At 42.2% G+C, this 6,861-nt stretch overlaps 1 pseudogene; it reads right to left on the bottom strand.

Moving 5' to 3' along the window:
* Positions 1-5,525: 5,525 nt before the first annotated feature.
* LOC101575892 lies at positions 5,526-5,909 on the bottom strand (annotated as a pseudogene).
* Positions 5,910-6,861: the final 952 nt, after the last annotated feature.

Raw genomic sequence — 6,861 nt, 5'->3', positions numbered from 1 at the left:
AGTAAATTTAATTTCACCCATACTTTCCCATCTTGATAAATTAGTTATTTACACTTGCCTAAACATTAAACTCTTTTTTTAAACAGTAAACTCTTGTAGTATACTTAAATACTTAAAGAGTATGTATCATAAATGTGCTTTTTTTTTTGTACAGGGTCTTACACAGATTGGACTCATAGTAATTCTCCTGTTTTCAGCCTCCCAACCACTGGGATTACAGGCATGCACCACCACACCTACTATCAGTCACTATCTCAGTTCTTCCCGGGGGTGAGGCTGGCATGGCACACTGGGGATTGAACCCCAGTCACTGCATCTGCCAAAGCAGGTGCTTTAATCCACTGAGCTATCTGACCAGCCCTAACTGCTACAAATTCTTGAGCTCTGTAAGTCCTTTACTTGGGTAGGTTTGGGTACTAATTTTAATAATGTGATATTTGCTGTATGATTCATGATAAGAGCCTGAGCATGAAGTTCAGAAAAAAACGAAGAGGATGTTTACCTGGCCGCAAGCTGTCCAGAGAGAATGATCCCATTTGTTTTCTCAGAACTGTCTTAAGAGACTGGAGGAGGAAATCTTGTATACTTTAAAGTTTTAGGATAACTGTAATATGTGACTGATTAGGATCTCATGATTTGGAGGGCTTTTTGTATATTGTCCTTTGTCAGTGATTGGTACTTTCTAAGCTTCTCGATAAATACGCTGTTCATGCTCAGTTTGAGGCTCAGACAGACAAGACTTCTGAGACCCCTGTGGCCGATTTCATCCAGCCTTGCTGTCATTTTTCTCATGGCTCCAATCATCTGCAATGAATATTGAATACATTTATCTTTTTAAGCACTCCCCTTTTGGTCCAGGGAGATAATTAAGTAGAATAAGGGCTTGCCTGGCAAGTGCAGGGTCCTGAGTTCAATCCCTGCTAACACACACACACACACACACACACACACACACACACACAAAGGAATAAGCACTCCTCTTAGTTCTATTATTTTTTTTCTTAAAATATCAGAATGAGATAAAGTATTGAAAATTGTTTTACAGAATTAGCATGTATTGAGTAGTATAACCAGGTAGTATGAGACTGATACAACAATAACAGTAAGCTTGGTGGCGTGTGCCTGTAATTCCAGCTACTTTAGAGGAGGAGGCAGAAGGATTGCAAGTTCAAGGCTACCCTAGGTAACTCAGCAAAACTCTGAATCAAAATAAAGATAATGGATGTAACTCAGTGACAAACTGCTTACCAAGCATTTACAGATCCCTGGTATGACCTCTTAAAAAAAATAAATAAAACTTGATGGAATGGTCTAGTTATCCAATGCAGGATTGACATCCAAAATTGCAAAAGGGAGCTAGGATAGAACCAATGTCATCCTGTGTGTTTAGGGAAGGGTACAGGGCAAGCACCATATCCGCCAGAGTAGCTAGCATACTGCAGTGCTAGGTATTCTTCCCTTTTGATACTTGGATGGTGGTGTTGGGTTTCTCAGAGTTTCAGTGGGCTTCTAAAAAGGTAGCTAAATCCTACTCACCTATTATGTGCAAATACCACTTCAAATTTTTTTTCCTGCCATACTTCAACTAAATTGGCATCCTTTTAAGTTTTCATAAATAACTTTTTAAAAAATAAATAACTGTTGATGTCTTTTTTTTCTTATCACAATTTATGATTATTTGAGTTTCTTTTTTCCCATACCAAATTTTAATTTCCTCGGGGCCAGGGAGATGGCTCAGTGGAATAAGCGCTTCCCTGGCAAGCGCAAGGGTCTGAATTCATTTCCCGGTTCCGCAAAAAAAAAAAAAAAAAAAAATCCACCAAATTTTAATTTCCAGGAAGACAGGGCCTATGACAGTTTTGCTAACTCTTCTTATACCCCTGCTCATCACAGTGCCAGGCTCACAGTAGGTACTTAAGCAGGTCGCTAGTGTAGTTTCATTAAGTGACCAATTAAGTGAGGATTGACAAGTTCTAGCTTAAATAAAAAGGCATTTAAACTTAAAATGAAAATGTTGCAAAATAAAACTATGTGATACCAAGTCACATCAGGCTGGCAAAAATTTAGGAATCTTGGAAGGAGAACAGAATTTTACACACTGTTGATAAAAGGATAAGTTGATTCAGTCATTTTGGGGAATAATTTGTCATTGCCAAGTAAAATCAAAATAAGCATACCTCATAACCCAGCAATTCTACTTGTTGGTACATTACCCTACTCTAGAAATTCTCCAGAGGAGCACAACATAAAAACAGTAAAAATGTGGGCATAACAGAAGTATTGGTGAGTATGAATTCATAAATTGTGGCACATTCTTATATTTCTGTGCAATTTTTTAAATGAACTAAAGAATATGGGGTGGGAGGGAATTAGCCCCTTCACTGATTCTCCTCTTGTGTCCATGCAGCTAACTTTTAGGATTTGTTTCCCAAAATTAAAGTGGGGCTAAGCACTGAGGGGTTTTTCCTCCCTCCAGCTACTATGTAATACAGTTCTGGTCAAAAGAACAGGAGCCTCCTCCTGGGGTGAGGCTTCTGTCCTTCTCCCTTGGCGCTGCAGGATTCAGATACCAAAAATGACTGGAGATACCAGGGCACCTGAAAGCATGGGGCATTTGGCATCGCCATCTCCAACAAAATCACAGGTCCATTTCAGGGTTACCATCTGGAGTCTGGAGTTCTTTGGAAAGCTTCATGTGTGTTCCATACAGTGTATGTTCAGGTAAAGGGTCATAAGGCATGAACAGAAATGGGTGCTTGAAGCTGGAGATTTTGGAAGGGAGGATGTGACTGCCTGCATTGCCTCTAACAGTGGATTACAAAGCCCTGTAAGGGTCTACATTTGTGTTATGCCTGGGGAAAAAAGGAAGGATAATGATATAGGGAAAATAAATATAACCCCCAACCAGCTAGATGTCAGATATGCCAAGTTGGTGTTCCCAAAATCAAAGAATGAATTCTGAGGAACAATAGGTTAAGAGTAGGAAAATTTTATTGAGAGAACGCCTGAGAGACGAGAGGACCCAAAAGTGGGTTTTCAATAAGGCCTATTTCTCAATGGAGGTTTTCTTGAGCAAAATCAGGATGAAGGTATAATATCATGAGGCAAGTGCAAGGCAGGTTGAAACTATAACCAACCAATACAATTGCAAGGACAGCCACTTAGGTAATATTGCTCCAGTAGGGGGAGCAGTTCATGTAGCAAGTGTACATGGAAAGAACAAGAACCTTTTTAGAATGAGATGGATCAGGAGGTCCTGGTCACCTCCCTGAGTGACTGATATCTAGACTTTATTGGACTTTAGGTGATACCAGTTACGGTATATCTTTGGTTTTTTTGCCTATCCTTGGGGGTGGCATGTAGGCCTGCTTATTCTGTCTTTATCTTGAGGCTGGATCTCAAAAGATGCACCTCCAGCCACAGTTTGTGATGTGTTCCTGATGTAAGGGAAAGAAATGCCCAAGCTGAAAGATATCTGGGGTGAGTTCATGTTCTCTAAAATCAAATAATGGGGCCCGGGAGATGGCTCAGTGGAATAAGCGCTTCCCTAGCAAACGCAAGGGTCTGAGTTCAATCCCCGATTCCACCAAAAAATAAAATCAAAGAATGAATTTTAGGGACAATGTAAGTTAAGAGCAGAATATATTTTTTAAAGGAAAGAAAGCATCTGTCTGAGAAAGGGACAGAAGGAGACCTGAGCGGATTGCCAAGGACCCTGCTTTTTCTAGAGATTTTATAAAGCAAAACCATGAGGTGAGGTGGGTCTAAGGTAAATGTCACAAGGTGGACATGAGGTGGGACAAAATTATGTTCAACCAGTAAAATTACTGCCTAATTGCTCAGGTAAAATTGATTAAATTGAGATCAAATGGGAAAGCAAGTCACATGGCAAACGGGCATGAATACAGAACAGGGGCTTTTCCCATAGAGAGTTGGGTTTGTGACTCTGTTTTGGCTTTTTCAGGGCAATTGATGTCTATTTATTTATTTTGATATCTATTTAGAATATTGATCCCTGATGTCTATCCCTTGGGTGGTATATGAGTGCAGGTATTGTAATCTTTTGTCTAGAGGGCTGGCCTACAGCGAAAGTGCTTTTCTCTCCCTGTTGCAAGGTATCTTTTCTTCTATCCTTTGAGGGCCTATCCCTATCTGACTGCCTATAATATTTCTACCTAACTTAGCTGTCTATATCATAGGTCTATTCCTTCAGTTCTTTGCTGCCAGAGATCATACAACAAGATTTTAGTCATTTCTGGAATCAAAGACTACACACAGTAATTGATCGTTCCCAGCCCCTTGAGAATGAAAGGGTGCCTGACCAGAGAGAAAAATGGGACTGTGCTAAAAAAAAAAACCCAGAAGTGTTCACCCTGTGCCTGCAGCTCTCATAAATGAGGAGGGAGGACTGGAAGGCAGGAGCAGCAATAGAGCTGTGTGCCAATGGCTACCCTACCAAAGCTAGAGAATAACTCACCTGTAGAGGAAAAAGGAGTTAAAAATGAGTACTTCATGGAACCAAAGGAGAAACTAGGCTGCCGTGCTATGCCTCAATATAGAGGCCCTAGGATGGAGATGAGCGCAGGAGCAGCGTTGGGCAGGCCGAGAGCTTCAGGTGGAGCAACACTAACAAGCAGAGCATTTCCCCTCCCCCAGTCACTAACACTGCTTGTCTCCTCCAGCTCCTTTCTGGCCCCCAACTCCTGTCTTGGGCTGGGCCTGAGGGTCTGAAATAAGGAACTTAATCTACCTCTTTAAAATACTTGGTTTAGGGGCTGGTGAGATGGCTCAGAGGTCTAAAGCACCTACTTAGAACAAGCTAAGCTAAGCAAAAGCACAGGGACCGAGGTTCAATCCCCAGCACCACATGCCAGCAAGCCCCGCCCCCTGGTGGGCTGAACTGGCCACACACGCAAAAATAAATAAATAAAATAAAGTTATAAAAAAAATAAATAAATAAAATAAAATAAAATATTTGGTTTAGGGGCCAGGGAGATGGCTCAGTAGAATAAGCACTTGTCTGGGAAGCGCAAGGGCCTGAGTTCAATCCCGGTTCAAAAAAAAAAATTGGTTTGCTGACTCTTCTCACGGAAAAGGAATTTTTCAGACATGTTAGTAAAACAGCATGAGAAAGATTTTTTTTTTCCTAAGCTTGCATTTATTTATTTATCAAACATTTATGAAATAGGAACAGCACTCGGCTGAACTATGCATGGCCAGGAAAGACACGAATGCTAGTTAAAACCAGGAAAACTGCTGCCCACTTTTCGTGTTCACAGAGCAGCCACTACTCCTAAGGAGGGCCAGTCCTGTGGCCTGCAAAGGATGGGAGCAAAACCCCAGCGCAACATTCAGAGGAACTGGGTGGAGCCAGGGCCCAGGGCTCTGTGCCTTGTGGACAATGACCATCCTTCCTGGTGAGCCAGCTCTTTCGCTCCACAGATAAATGGGGCGTCAGGAAGGACCAAATAAAGGCTCTGTGCTGGCTAAGACATCCAGGTAATGGAAAAGAAAGAGGCTGGGGAAAGGGACAGGAGTTGCTTTTATTGACTTGGGAGTGGGCTCTGCCGCGAGGTCCCTTCGGGTTTAAGAGCGCTTTTCCGTTTCTGTTCTTCTTCCTGAAGCTTCTCCTGCTGCCTGAGCTGCCATGCCTGTAACCCAGCATCCATTTCCTGTGACTGCAGTACAACTTGTCGTGCAAACTTCTCCCCCTGGGCTTGTCTTCGAAGCTGGGAAGCTGACGTTTCATTGGGAGAGCAGGACGGCCATCCGTGTAGGACCAGTCCTGCAGCTCGGTGAGCGGCCCGTACCCGGAGGGGCAGCCCCCGGCACCCCAGAGCAGAGCTCCCAAGGCCACCATGCTGAGGCGGAGCCGAGAAAGATCTATTAAAGGACGATACAGGGTGCATTTAAGAGTGGAGTGTGGATGTTTAAAGAAATGCACAAATTATAAGTCAGTGTAGGTCACATTTAAAGGTCACATTTGATACGGGTGATTGGGCATGTGTAGTCTGTGTGACAGGTGATGGTGCAAGCCATTGGGCCTGAAGTGGAGATATGCCATAAGGCATGCTGTCTCCAGTGTGCCGCTTTCTGGGCTGGAGCAAAGGGCGATTTATAGGTGAAAAAAAATCTAGAAACTGGGACTTCACTGGCTATTGTAAAGGGTCTTTAGGAATTTAATACTGTTTTCTGTAAGGATGGAGGGAGGGGTCACACGTTAGGGTGGTTTCTAGAAGCAGAAAAGAGCTTGTCTCCAAGCTGCAGTTTTTCTTGAAAGTACAGTTTTGGTTTTGCTTTTTTTTTTTTTTTTTTTTTTTTTACTTTTTGGCCTTTTTTTCTAACCTAGCTTTATTTCTTTTATCCTCGTATGCATCGTGGAAGAGTAGGAGGACGTCTGGCGTAGAAGGATCTAAGACTGAAATGGGAATTTAGCGTTTTCAAGTTGCTGGACTTTTAGCAACTGAAAAAAAGCACAAATGTTTTTACTCAGGTTAAAGGATCCTTAAAATAAATAAATAAATAAATAAATAGGTAAGTAAAGCAAAGGGGCCGGGGAGATGGCTCAGTAGAATAAGCACTTCCCTGGCAAGCACAAGGGTCTGAGTTCAATCCCCAGTTCCACCAATAAAAAAATAAAATAAAATAAAATAAAATAAAATAAAGGATCCTAAGTGGGAAATTGAGCACAGGGGTGAGAAGGGCATTTAATGGAGACACAGAGTTTAGAAAGGCTTATACTACTAGTTTAAGATTAATAATCAAGGGGCTGGAGAGATGGCTCAGTGGTCTAAAGCACCTACTTAGAACAAGCTTAGCAAAGCATCAGGGACCGCGGTTCGATCCCCCAGCACCACATGC

This window comes from Octodon degus, unplaced genomic scaffold (genome assembly GCF_000260255.1).
Source record: "Octodon degus isolate 3935 unplaced genomic scaffold, OctDeg1.0 scaffold00011, whole genome shotgun sequence".
NCBI classification, from domain to species: domain Eukaryota; kingdom Metazoa; phylum Chordata; class Mammalia; order Rodentia; family Octodontidae; genus Octodon; species Octodon degus.
The sequence above is the reverse complement of the archived record's forward strand: the minus strand, read 5'-3'. Positions and strand labels throughout refer to the sequence as shown.